Here is a 14,896-nt window from a genome sequence, read left to right on the forward strand (position 1 = left end):
CAGAAAAACTGTATTAGTTGCTCTGTACTGTATTAGGTTCCAAAGAAGTTGATCCGTTGTTGTGCAAGATGATGAACAAGAAGAAGAGTTAGAAGCAGATTCTCTTGAAACTAGTTTCAACAGTGCTGATGAGACATTAGTTAACAACAATGAAGAATCTTTTGATGAAGAAGAGGTTTCTCGTCGTGAAATAAAACCTCCCAAGTGGCATGCAGATTTCGATATGAGTTATGCTGGTTATGTTTTCAATGCGCTGAGCTTCGTTAACGACATCCCAAGCTCAATTTCCGAGTTGAAGAAAAGAGATGACTGGGGACAATGGCAATCCGCCATGGACAGCGAGATGCAAACGATGCAGAAAAACGACAGCTGGACACTGGTAAAGCCACCCAAAGGTAGGAAAATTATATCTTGCAAGTGGGTATTTAAAATGAAACGCAGGAATAATAATGAAATCATTTATAAAGCAAGATTGGTTGCTAGGTGTTTCACCCAGGAGCCAGGTATAGATTATACTGAAACCTATTCACCTGTTGCCAAGTTAGATACATTACGTATGGTTCTGGCATTAGCAAACGAAAAACGAATGCATATCCATCAGATGGATGTTAAAACTGCTTTTTTAAATGGTGATTTATCCGAGGAAATTTACATGATGCAGGCTGAAGGATAAAGGATTGGTTTGTCGATTGAATCGTTCAATCTATGGATTGAAACAGGCTTCTCGTGCGTGGAATGAAAAATTTCATAATTTCTTAACAAGCATAGGGTTTGTGCGTAGTGCTAGTGACATGTGTCTTTACACACAAAAGTTAGGGAACTTGTACAACAAAAACGGATTGAAATCATATACATGCCATCATCGATGCAACAAGCCGATATCATGACAAAGGGTCTATCGCCAAACCTCTTCAAAGGTTTATGTATTAAGTTAGGATTGGAGAGGAGTAAATCAATAAGATTGTTTGAATTATATCTTGGTCTTTGATTAGGATAGTTAGGATCCTAGAATTGTGTGGGGGTGTTAAGGTATCAATTCAAATTATCCATACGTAAACACAACAACTATGTAAACGCGGCCTCATGAACTTTGCACTTGGATTTCAATAAAACTGTGTAGTCGCATGCTAGCTGTTCACGGTGTCACTTCATTTGATCACATATCACAACAATTCCGACCGGCAGTATAAAAACCACGAAATACGCCACCAGACTTGGCGAGAAATTGGAGCAGCGCTGGACGAAAAACCTGAGGACGCCCAGGAAAAATGGAAAACCTTATGAATACCTACAGACGCACCAAAAAGAAATCGCACGAAGCCAAAGAACGGGTTCCGGTAAGTAAAATTCACTTTTTATTAAACTTTTTAGTATTCACAGAGTACAAACCAGGCTGTTTTCAAAATAATATTTTATTTGTGTTTTGATACTGTTTTTAGGCGCCAGCAAAATCTTGCAGGATGTATGGTACAGCTACGAAGCCATGTCGTTTCTGCACGACACGGTTGTTCCGCGTCGAACGCTTAATAGTGTAAGTAAAAAGTGTGTATGTAGAATGGTAATGGTTGCCGGTTGAATTTTACATTAAATTATTCTACGAGGCTGTGGTAGAAAAACGGAAGTGGATCGTTTAATTTCAAATGCCGCGCCAAGTGCAATCGCATGTTTTGCAACACTCTAGTCGGTCTCAAAGCAACATGTCGAAGAGGTAACATTGAAATAGTGGATTCAACGTTAGATTCTTCAGATGTAGATGCCGTATTTCTAGAGCGTGCAAGAAATGTTGAATTATAGTTCCAAAGTAGATGTCTGCGTTTGAAATTGTGCAGATGTATTGTTGCAAGGACAACTTTTTCCGCTACATCTGGTTCCAATTCCATAGGTTTTGCCAAAACTCTCCACACCTTTGCATCAATACCAAAATCGTTTTCAACTGTTCGACGAGCGCGTGAATGCCTGTAATTGAACAAACGTTCAATTGAGTTTGCTGCATGCATTCCGCTGAAAGGTCGAAGGCAATATTCTTTAAATGCAAAGGCTTGATCACCCAAATATGGCACCTCGATGTTGTAGGGAATTTGCAAAATTTCAGGAACAGGTATATTTAACTCCCGTCGTTCCAGCCTTTCATATATAGCACTGTTTGCTAAGACACCTCCATCTGAGATACGCCCTTGACAACCGACATCAGCAAAAATAAAGTTTCAATTTGCGTCCACTATACCCAACAGCACGATGCTAAAGTTTTGTTTGTAGTTGAAAAATTGGCTTCCAGTATTTTCAGGCTGTTTTAACGTCACATGTTTTCCATCAATGGACCCTATTACGTGGGGAAATTCCATTTTTCTTCAAAGACTTTTGAGATCTTAGACGGTAGCATTAGACGGTAACTGAAACGAAATAAAATTAAAATAAATTTTTTATATTTTACAAGCAAATCTGGTAAAAACCCTGCGGCGTCAACCTCCAACGCTTGCTCTACAACCACCTCCATAGCTGCCCCTACAGATACCTCCACCTCCACTGCTGCCCCTACAGCTATATCCACCTCCACTGCTGCCTCAACAGCTACCTCCGACGTAGACAGTGGTATGCTTCAGGGCCGGATGCCTTCCAAAGGTCAAAGAAGCTCGACCGTTCAATACGATCACAGCAAATTGCAGATTGTTTAGAGACTGTTAAAGCCTTGGTAAACCCAGCTACTACTTCTGCAGCGTCCTGTTCCAAAGCCAGAGCTTTGGGTAGCTTAGTAGAAGCACAAGTCGCCACTTACGAGCAAAGTCACTCACAGTTCTGTGCAAAGCTTATTCATGCTGTGACAACAACAATGAACGAGCAAATTGAAAATTTTTATGAAGATCAACTTGTGGAACACAATGATCATGCCTACTTCTAATTACCCAAGTGCCTATTTGTTAGCTGTTTTACTTTGACAGTAAATTCTATGAACTTTTGGTATAAGAAAAAAAAAATTTAAGAATTTTGATGAAATAATCTTCATAACACTACGATTTAGCCTTTAACGCATGAATTTGTGTTAATAAAATATAAATGTTTTCTATTGTTTGCTAAAAACGTATCTTTCGCAGTTTGTATATTAAATTGGGTGATGATTACTGGGCAGTTCGGTGGAGACATTTAGGGTTCCCCAAGACGATAGTTTAGGCCGGTTTCGTAGTACAGGCTGTGCTCGAGATACACGGTACCTCTTATTCGCGGATTCGGAGATACGCGGTTTTCAAAATTTGATAGTTTTTTGAGCAAATTGTACTGATTTCACACATCAATTTTAAATTGCCAAATAATAAAGGTTTGAAACTGTTATATTCAGTCCGAATCATAGCAAATAATTAATGAAGTGGGTTAAACAACACCCTACTTGCAAAATTACACGATAATAAGGGGTATTTTGGTTGCAAATCACGAGATTCGGCAAACGCGGAAATTTGAGTTGTTCCATAAGCAATGTTATTAATTATTCGTTTGGTAAGTACACTTTCATAATTATATAATTTCATGAAATATACTAACTTTGCCTAACTTTTCTCTCTGCTGGTATTATTTTCTATGAATGAAATATGATTAAAGAGAGCAAATATGATGGAAAAATAGAACATGATGCATATTTCAATATGCAACACCTTTTAAACGTTCGATTTTTTAGTAACAAAGATGAAATAACACAAAAACATGGTTTAAAAATATTTGTTTATGAATAATTCCAGCTTTTATTTTCATATTTCATAAAAATCATCAGAAAAGTCCAAGAAGTATATAATTACTAATTAATTTAATATGGTGCAATATTGAAGGCAACCAATAGAATAACCGGTACCATGTGTAAAATAAAATATTTTATAAATATTAAATGAAGCTTTAAAATTCTAATTTCTTTATCAAAGTTAATAAGCCTAATGCCTTTATCATTCCAGCAAATTTAAAATTTATTAATAAGTATCACACCATAAGTTATGAAAGTTTTAAAATTAAAAGTATCACTTCTCATACAAAATGTATGGGATACCCGTTTATACCGGTCGTAGAGATAAGGTGTATCAAAAGTAAATATATTTAAATATTAAGGTTTTTAAAAATAAGTTCATCATGTTCCTTCATAAGAATAAAATTTCCTAAAGATATGTGAAAAAATTAAGTAGTTACTGCTTTTAAATAAAAAGTTATTTCAGTATAAAATGAAAATATTACCCGAATATCCGGTCGTAGAGTTAAAGATACATTAGATGTATTAAATACTATGGGACTTTCGAAATATTCCTATTAAACAAATACAATTCATCATAGATGGATATATCGGATCGAATACAATCCATCTTGGATGGATATATGTGATATATCACGTCGGAATATTTACACTCATCAGTTCGGTCCTATTTCTATTTATAACTTACAATAATAAATACATGGTAGTAGCTTATGATATAGTTGTTATAGTATACATATAATAAAGGTATATAGTTTTAGAGTTACAATAAATTAGTATACATTAGTTTCTTACTTTTGGCAAAACGACTTTTTGAAAAAACGAGTCACGCCAGGCTATACAGGTTTTGAAACTTATTGAGTAACACGCAGCCGGATAGTCAGTCCTTGGATCGGGGTGTCAGTCCATACGAAGATTCATACCAAGACGGGCATGTTGTTTAGCCGTTGATGCACTGTATTATGGTACCATTCCATAGGTTAGTTTATGAGTTAAGTATACAGTTTCAATGAACACCCCATTTGCACCCGAGAATTAACCAACACATATTAGCAAAAACGGCCTGAATCTTGATGAAATATAATAATACCTTAACATACTCCTTCAATTCATCGATTAAAAGCGTGCAAACTTCACGAACGATTTGGGATACGGATGAGCAAGAAACCTAAAATCAATAAAAGAAGTATTAATAAATTAAGTGAAATATTGATGTTTCGGTAACTCACCCTGAACAAAAAGCGATTTATATGAATCTCCAGAGGCTGAAAAGCGCAGGCCGATGCACAACCGCTGTTTGGCAGATATCGATACCCTCATCGTCATGTCTTCCCTGGTCATTTTAGGACCAATCCGTAAGAGCAAATAGTAAAATTCTTCCTTATTCACCCTTAGAAAGCTATTGAGCTGGTCATTTGGTCCTTCTCCGTCAATTGCCCGAAACAACCGGCTCCACACACTTTCCCGCTCCAGGAAGAGATCGGTCATCCAGCAGCGCCTTTCGATTTCCTGTTGATTTTCTTCTTCCTCCTCTTCAATAAGAAGCATCACAAAGTAGCCACTTCCCAGAAGCCAGCTGGTAAAGTTGAGTTTGAATCCATTTATCGTTGTTCAAAATAAACAATAAAACTTATGGAGTAAGCACAAACCAATCATCGCTACAAGTATAAACACAAATCAATCATAAATGACAAGCGCAATATGACAGCAAACTAGCGTAGCTGGGCTCCCAAACGATACGATAAGTGCATGAAAGAAAGCGAAATACAACAAGCTTTTTGGTGTGTTGGTAGCATGGCTCGAAGAACACAAACACATTGAGAACTGCAGAGCGCACCGTGCGTTACGGGTGGGGAGGACTTTCAGCGCAAGGTGTAACTCATTCTCCAAGAGTAACTGCTAACGGGGACGGTACTCAACCCGTCCGGCAAAATGAGTGTATTTTATATGAGTGATTTGGTACCGTCCCCGTTGCAGTTATCTTGGAGGAAGTTAAATCGCGCGAGCCCTCCTCCCACTGCGTAACGCACGGTTATCTGTAGTTCTCAATGTGTTTGTGTTCTTTCGCCATGCTCCAACATCAAAAGCTCGTGTTTTTCGCTTTCTTTCATGCACGCAATATCAACAAACACAAACACGGTCATTTTTTGTATATTAAACGCTGTTGAAACATAAAGTACACACTAATGTACATTTAGAATCCTTCATACTCACGAATGACAGCTCATACCGGTTCGAGCCAGAGCTGCTGAAGCACGTGAAACCTGCGTTGGCCTTGTTCAAGCAAATTCTTCCTGTGGATCCACGCACCATGTGCGTCTGTACACTGTTTATTCACTGCACACTTCACCAAACACACCGGCGCATGAGACATTCAACGAAATGCGCATCAACGCACAAAACACTGCGCGCGGGACTTAGGGCAAACGCGCACAACCATCTACGTCAAAGCGTCGCGCTGTACTGGTGGTTTTGGCGCGTAGGAGGGGACATGGAGCGATGGTTCGATGCTGTGAGTGTAAGCGAACAACACGATGAGCGAGCAGCTCCAAGTTGAGCTCGCTGAAAGAGAACACACACACATTCACAGACGGCTCGTCAAAGCACGGTATTGTATTAGTGTTGGTGAAGGCGCGTGTAAAACAGAATGCGAACTCTCATCGCAGCGCGTTTCTCCTTGCTTCCTCAAGCTTCCTCACACCCTCGGCTGAATCACTCAAAATTTGGTCTCGTACAAATCACTCAAAAAATACACTCATTTTGCGGACGGTTACGTAAGTTCCAAATTTTGAGTGATTAGGCTTAAATAATGTGAAGCAAAAACACTGGGCATGATATTGCCTTCCTGTTACCAAAAATACCGTGCTGCAGCAATCAATATTCTAAAGCGGCTGCTCATCGTATTATGCTCGCTCATCACCAACACCACCAGTAACGACATCGTTGTATTTAAGCCCGTGCACATGTTTATTCATTAACATGCGCCAGTATGCGATACTTTAATGCCTTTATGCAGGCGGCGAAGCAGAAATGCCAATTCCAGCGCAGATGCGGCCGCTTTCGTATGACGTAATTAATATTGCTGTTTCCAGCAAAGAAAGTGTTTAATAATAAAAAATGTTGTGTTTGTTAGAATAGTGCATGAAAAAGCAAAAACAACAAGCTTGATGTTTTTTGTGCATGGCTCGAAGAACACAAACATTGAGCTGCGAGCGCACCGTGCGTACGGTGAGGAAAGTCGCGCGGTATCATTCCTCAAGAGTAACCCACGCAAACAATGAGACCGGTGCGCCGGTGTGTTTTGGTGAAGTGTGCAGTGAATAAACTGATGTAGACGCACGCTGCAGTGCGTGGATCGACAGGTAAGAATTTGCTGAACAGAGTCAACGCAGATTGTCGACAAGTTTCCCGCATCCTGGCTCGACCCGGTACTTGCTATGACGTCATTCGTGAGTATGAAGGATTCTAAATGTGTACTAGTGTGTTGCTTTATATTTCAATAAAGTGTTTAATGTAACCAAAAATGACCGTGTTTGTGTTTGCTTTTTAGAATAAGTGCGCATTTGCGATCGTGTCTATTCATGAAAGAAAATGAGAAACAGAAAAGAAACAACTATCTTTACATGTGTTTGTAGCATGGCTCGAAAGAACACAAACACATTGAGAACTGCAGAGCACCGTGCGTTACGGGTGGGGAGGGAGGGCTCGCGCGAGGTGTAACTCATTCGTCGAAGAGACACTGTATTTCGAGCGTCACTCAAATCACTCAAAAAATACACTCATTTTGCCGGACGGGTTTCGACAGCGTCACTCAAATCACTCAAAAAACCTCATTTTGCCGGACGGGTAGCTACATTCCACAGCTACATTTGACATTAAGAACAAAAGAAATTGGTAGCTGTCATTTGTAGCCGCATACAAGTAGCTATCATCTAGCCGTAGCATGCATTTCCATGCGAAACTTCCAGCCCTGATAGTTTGATTATTCAATCTGGCAAACGAAAACTTTCCGGCATCTGCCATACTGGATCTTTATCGATTCACGTCAGAAAATAGAAGATTAACTTCAAACACGACTTAAACTTTCCGAGAAACCTTTCTTGGAACTTTCCCTGGGCCCATAACCTGTTGGAAGGAGAAATGGGACACTTGCGCAGGGTTTCACACTTTATCTCAAGACCAGGACCCCTTCCCGAATGTCTTGAGAAAGCCAAGACTGCGGTATGATGCTTGAAAACGTTGATGATACCTGAATTCATCAGATGCAATGCTGAATCTGCGGCACATTTCTCGAAACACACTGGTCCGCGTCGAGGACATGCTTTCGAATATTTTTACGAATAACCTTTGTGTACATCAGTGTACTGAAAACAGTGAATTATTTTCGTGTTTTTACCAAAACAGACAATTTAATAAAATGAGTGAATGCATATTTGTTTAAGTAAAATATTTACAAGTGTTAAGAAAGTAGGGTAACTGTACCAGTTTTGGCAGGCTAGTGCAGCAGTTTCACAAAAATTGCTCACACATCAATATTTTTCATTATTTTTTCTTGAAAGTGTTGTTATTATGGTTGATAAACTATCATAGTATGTTACAATATTTTTTATTTGCCGGTTCAAAGTCCTTTTTCATAAATATTCGTGAAAATGCAAACATTGATTTTGCTCATATTTCGGCAGTTTGTTCCTATTTTCGAGCACAATGTTCCTATTTTCGGCAGCGCGAATACGTGTCAGAAAATGTTTGTATCAATGTGAATATGTACAAAAATGTTTAAAGCAATTTAACACTCTTACTTAAAAGATTGGTGTTAAACAAGCACTTTAATTGTTGAAACGCGACAATCCAGATTTTATATTTCTTTCTAACCATAAAATAGAATAAAATATGATAGTTCAAACATACTCGAACAGACGTACCATCAAGGAGACAAACTTAATGTAATCCTAAACCCTTCAAGTAGGGCCATCTGGGTATTTTGACTTGCATTTTTAGCAGTCAATTACTTCAATTCGTTTCGAACTATAACGATTTTAGGATTACAGCATGCATGTGTGCCAAGCTAGACAACAGAAGCGTAGGAAAATTCCACATCCATTTTCACGGCCGTAAAATCGTTAAACCTAAAATCTCTCAAACATAGATGCGTTAATAACATGAACCAGATAAGATTTCGAAAGGCAATAAGTTCAAGTATTTGTCAATGATGCGATACATCCGGAACATGCACCACAGAAGTCAAGTGTTAGGAACAGTTACGCCAAAAAGGAAAACCACAACGCCTGCAATCAATGCAACAATTTGTTCTCACCAGAAAGCAATAAAAAGGGATCACATTTCCTTCAGGATCGCTTGACATAAAACAGCACACCAGAACCAGAAAACCTTTAGGAGAGATTGGCGTAGGCGTGGCAAAGGAGGCGAACATATGAAAAGGAAGAAAATATAACCTTCCCAAAACGAGAAATAGTATATAAGAATGTTTTGAATCTGAATAAAACTTACAATTCTGACGCCTAACTGTGCACCCGTGTACAGAGTTTTTTGTCTGAACCGATCAACTAACCTTCCGCGACTTCGCGAATTTCATATCGAAATTAATAATGGTGGCTCCAGAGGAGTAGTGTAAAGAAATAGGAAAACTCCAAAACTTTATTTTATATACTCCAGTGAACGAAGTGAACAAAAAAGTTAGTGAATGAGTTTACAAAAGGGGTGTTAAATTGTAACGTCAAATCATATTTCTTACCGTTCTTGTGAAGAACAATTTCCTCCTCGTCCGTTAAACTCGTTAATTAAACAAAACAAAAAAAACTCGTAATCTGAACCAGCAGTGTTTGTTCATTACTGAACAATGTGCTTGTAATAATTCATCACAGCGCAGCCAAGGTCTGAACAAGAGAACGTCACCTGCGTCACTTCAAAGGAAATAAAGGAACTTATCCAGGTAAGCCGCCCAATTAAAACTAACAAAAGGCAGAAATCATCGTCCAAAATGCCTGTAAAATTTGTGACCAATCAAACGGCGCATGTCGATTGTGTACCGAAGTGGACACAGCGACCAACGATGACACAATGCAATGAATGCGATCGTTGGTTCCATTTGTCGTGTGTTAAGTACAACGACTGCCTAAACGAAGAATATTGGTTATGTCCGAAATGTCAAGCATCAAGTACGAAATTAATCGTCTTAAACGTGACAAAGGAAACCGACGGGAACAAGGAGGGAAAGGAACAAGAAACAAGCATTGAAAACTCCATAAAGATTTTATCATCAGCCAAAGGATCAGATGAAAGACATTTTAACGTCATCAAAATATTAGTTGATGATAAAAGGAACCATCGCACGTGAAACCCTTATCAGAAGGCAATCCATGCAGTTGCCCAAGTTTGGAGGCGATCCAAAGAATGGACGAAATTCAAACAAACGTTTGATAAACAAACGAAGAGGGCAGTTTTGGACTTAGAAAATCTAAACCGTTTAACACAGGCCTTGAACGGAAAAGCGTTGCAGCACGTTCAACAGCTAATGATGGAATCCAATAACGTTAAAGAAATTATGTCGAGGTTGAAGAGGAATATGGAAGAAATGATTTAGTTTATCTTGAACTCCTAAATAATCTACAGAAAAAAATTAAAAAGGTCAAAAACCATGATTTATGAATTGACCAATTTAGAAAATCTAGTGCACACGGTAAAACTCATGAATAAACCGTCTTATCTAAACGATCATAGACTGGTTTTGGAATTAGTGTCCAAACTCCCACAAAGCATCAAGTCAAAAGGACGGATTATATTATAGCACAAAAGGTAGATTTAGAAAATCAAACCTTAGATGAATTGTGTGAATGGTTTTAACCCTGCCAAAAGAGCCAGTCTCATGAGTGCCGCACAATCGATTAATAACAAAGGACATCTAAACATACATGAGCAAAATTTGAACATAAATCTAAGCCAAATGGCAGGACAATAATAAACCAAATCAAAACAAACCATATAAAATGTTTAATATGCAATAAATCCCACGAAACTATTAAATGTTACGCCTTAGTAAACAAAACTATAACAGAGCGTCAACAGATAGTTCGTAACAAACGACTTTTGGGATGTTTGAAATCTAACAATCACGGTATAAACGTTTGCAGAAGTGCAAACGTGTGGTATTAACGGATGTACAGCTAAACATCATAAAATGCTTCATTCTAAGTCAATCCAGCAGTTGAAAGTGGCAAATAACCATCACGAGGTACAAAGCGCATCTTCCACGCATAATCAAACACCAGTAACACTAATAAATAAAAATAACACTGTTCTGCATGTAAACCAAAAACTAAAAAAGGAAAAAAGAAGATTCAAAACACAACAATATCTTCTTCGACGCTTTTCAAATTTACAGTAACTCTAATTAATTAACAACATAGGAAAAATTAAACATACATTTTTTGGACCCAGGTTCGTCAGTAACACTGTTGAAGAAGACGTTGCACGTCAGTTAGAACTAACAGGTCCTAACAAACCACTTGAAATGACTTGGACGCAAGGAACTTCATCTTTCAAGAATCCAGTCGAAAGTGAATTTGAGGATTAAAGGAACAACCAAAAAGGGTTTAATGTGAAAGGCAAGAACTATTAAAATTTGCAATTGCCGCTTCATTCATTAAATTATGAAGATTTGTGTGCAAAGCATCCGCATCTTAGAAATCTGCCGATTCAAAGCCATGAGGATCCGTCCTACAATAATGATTGGTCTTAATAATAGCCATTTTTAATGGGGCTTGAAAGCAGGAGTCATAAAATCGACGAACCAATTGCAACAAAACCAAAATTAGGTTGGGTACTCTACGGACAAAAATAATAAAGAAGACAATCATATTCCTTATTAACAGCATTAAAACGTCTTGACGACGATACTTTATACAAATGATGGAATCATGTTTTGGTCGATTAGAAAATAATCAAAGTACAAAAACATCCAGCATTAAAGGAATATACCCGAAGAAAAACCATTAGTGTACGTAGGGCATCACAAAGGAATATCATACAAGGTTAAAGAAAAGGCTTATAAACACGCTAAAGTACACCGTAAGACGAAAGCAAACGGAAACAAAAAACAACCGAACTCCCTGGTAAAATTCTGAAAATGAAGTACCAATGACGTCCGTTTCCACCGAGCCAATCTCTCAAAACGAGGGCCGGAGTCGACGAGGAAGAAAATTTTCGTCAAGCAAACACTTTTACAATTTACGAAATCAAATTCCTTTACAATCATGATACTAACGTTTTGTTTCTTACAGCTGAAGCACGGGAATTCAACAAAGTTAAAGGCATATGACTGTTCTAATAACGAAGTAAATATTACCAATTACTCCCTTATGGATAGCATCTGGTATCATACCAATGAAAGACATAAATACAAAAAATATTATCAATGCAATGTCATTATTAACGAATCAATTAAATATTGTAGCGCGTTCTCGCTCACATCAGATTACGAAAACGGCTATGCGTGCATAGTTAAATAATTCAAAACTGTAAAATTCTTAATCCGTTAATGTAAAAGTTAGGGGTATTGCAATCACATGACCAGAGGAAGAAAGCGCTCCTCGTTGGCAGCATCAAGGGTTCAGCATGCAGCGGCGAAACTTATCAACTCGAGCTTCGACTGAGAAGATGAGCTGGTATACTACGAATGAAATCGGGTTATACGATTACGTAATTACAGCAACCATCATGCGATCAGCTTACACTGCGCAGCGGCGTATGCGTACATACGATGGGTTAAGCGCGGATCCAGAGCATACCTCATTTGGAGACCAGCTTACAACGACAATAAGCGAAAAACTTTTGGATCATCTAAGCAAAATCAATTGCATTTCGAACACTCTATGGCGAAAGGAAGACCGTCTCTTCATAATCTCTTGTCGAGGTTATTTTAACGACACTGCACAATGTGTATGCAACGGTAACCAATTCCGGCTACACGGCAGTAGACAAAATATAATAATTGCCATTCTTGTATATTAATCAATATACGAGCTAAAATTGCCATTGAAATACTACGCCAGTTCTGTATGCATGGTTTCAAATAATAGAATGCTGCAGGTAAACAAACGAATCACCTAGAAAAATAACATCGACATTTGACGCCTTATAAACGATAATCGACATTTGAGCCAGAGTTCCGTTCAATCCGCTGCAATAAGTGGCACTTGACTTGCTCAAAAATCGAGCCATCGAAGTCACGAAAACAACTCAACATACAATAAGAGATCCACCTTTAAAGCGTTGAATAACAGAAACAACTAGCATCAAATGATCCACGTAGTTATTCCATCGAAAAACAACTGAGTCGTACAACGAGATGACAACACGTCCAGTTTCACCGCGCACCAGCTTCACTCCCATTTCCCTACAACTCCCAAAATGATTGCAATTAGGTGAATAATTAACACTATTACAATTTCATCTTTTTCTTCATTGCATTTAAATTCAATCTTATAATTTTATTAAGTCGCTTTTATTTTGTAAACTTGTAGTTTTACGAGGGCGTATGTTGCGAACGCGACAATCCAGATTTTTATATTTCTTTCTAACAAAAAGAATAAATATGATAGTTCAAACATACTGAGAACAGACGTACCATCAAGGAGACAAACTTAATGTAATCCTAAACCCTTCAAGTAGGGCCATCTGGGTATTTTTGCATTTTTGGCAGTCAATACTTCAATTCGTTTAGAACCTATAACGATTAACTTAGGATTACAGCATGCATGTGTGCCAAGCTAGACCAACTCCGAAGCGTAGGAAAATTCACATCCATTTTCTCACGGCCGTAAATCGTTAAACCTAAAAATCTCTCAAACATAGATGCGTTAATAACATGAACCAGATAAGATTTCGAAAGGCAATAAGTTCAAGTATTTGTCAATGATGCGATACATCCGGAACATGCACCACAGAAGTCAAGTGTTAGGTACAGTTACGCCAAAAGGGAAAAACCACAACGCCTGCAATCAATGCAACAATTTGTTCTCACCAGAGAAAGCAATAAAAAGGGATCACATTTCCTTCAGGATCGCTTGACATAAACAACACCAGAACCAGAAAACCTCCTAGGAGAATGCGTAGGCGTGGCAAAAGGAAAAGCTAGCGACACGAACATATTTGAAAAAGCGGAAGAAAATAACCTTCCCAAATAGAACTTGAAGAAATTAGTATATAAGAATTCATTTTGAATCTGAATAAACACTTCAATTCTGACGCCTAACTGTGCACCGTGTGCAGAGTTTTGTCTGAACCGATCAACTAACCTTCCGCGACTTCGCGAATTTCATATCAAAATTAATAATATTATTTTTATGTTGCTTATTTTGGCCCGTTTTGACAGCCATTTTGATGCGACGTTTAAACAGAGCAGCCATTGACAGTTTGATGGTTATAGCGTACGGTGCGAACTGGCTTACAAATATTTATTTTTCTCTTAAGTTAGTGCATTGTTTGTCGTAAAATTGGTGATATTTGGTACAAGAAAGGTCATATTATGTGTCGACATACGCATTGTAGTGTTCTGATCAATTTTAAAAGGAATATTCAGCCAAATTCAATGAATATTCCAGGAATATTCAGCCAAAGTGTGTTATTGTTCCGAGTTTCGGCAGGAGCCCACAACATTGAGCTGTCAAAATGAACATTTACTGTGCACCTATTTTCGGCAGCATTTAAAATGAAAAATAACCTGTTTATCGTGATTTTAAAATTCCAAACAAGTTAGAATAAATTAAATAAGCATAAAATCTTTAATATACACCACTTTTTCATTGTTTTACTGTTCTGATTCTCTTAATCACAAAACCTGCCGAACGATTGGCTGACAGCAAAGCTGCCGAAAAAAATCACAATTTATTTGATATTTTGGAAAATACGTAATGAAATTGAGTGAAACTTCGTATGTGAATATCAAATAAGTACACTTTCACTACACAATTGTATTTTGTGAAATTTTTACCGCATTTGTGCAGAATTTCACGTTTTTAGCTACCCTGCCGAAAATAGGTATACTGCCGAAAACTGGTACAGTTACCCTTTCAAAAATCGGAAGGAATACAGATAAATCGGTATTTCTGGTCACTCTGCGGTCAAATGGGAACGAAAATCGGGCCCGGTTGATCAGTT

The 14,896-nt window shown here is 38.0% G+C and overlaps 1 pseudogene; it reads right to left on the minus strand.

The window, feature by feature from the left end:
• Positions 1 to 1,589: 1,589 nt before the first annotated feature.
• LOC120907874 lies at positions 1,590 to 4,956 on the minus strand (annotated as a pseudogene).
• Positions 4,957 to 14,896: the final 9,940 nt, after the last annotated feature.

This window comes from Anopheles arabiensis (genome assembly GCF_016920715.1).
Source record: "Anopheles arabiensis isolate DONGOLA chromosome X unlocalized genomic scaffold, AaraD3 X_pericentromeric_contig0025, whole genome shotgun sequence".
Lineage (NCBI taxonomy): Eukaryota > Metazoa > Arthropoda > Insecta > Diptera > Culicidae > Anopheles > Anopheles arabiensis.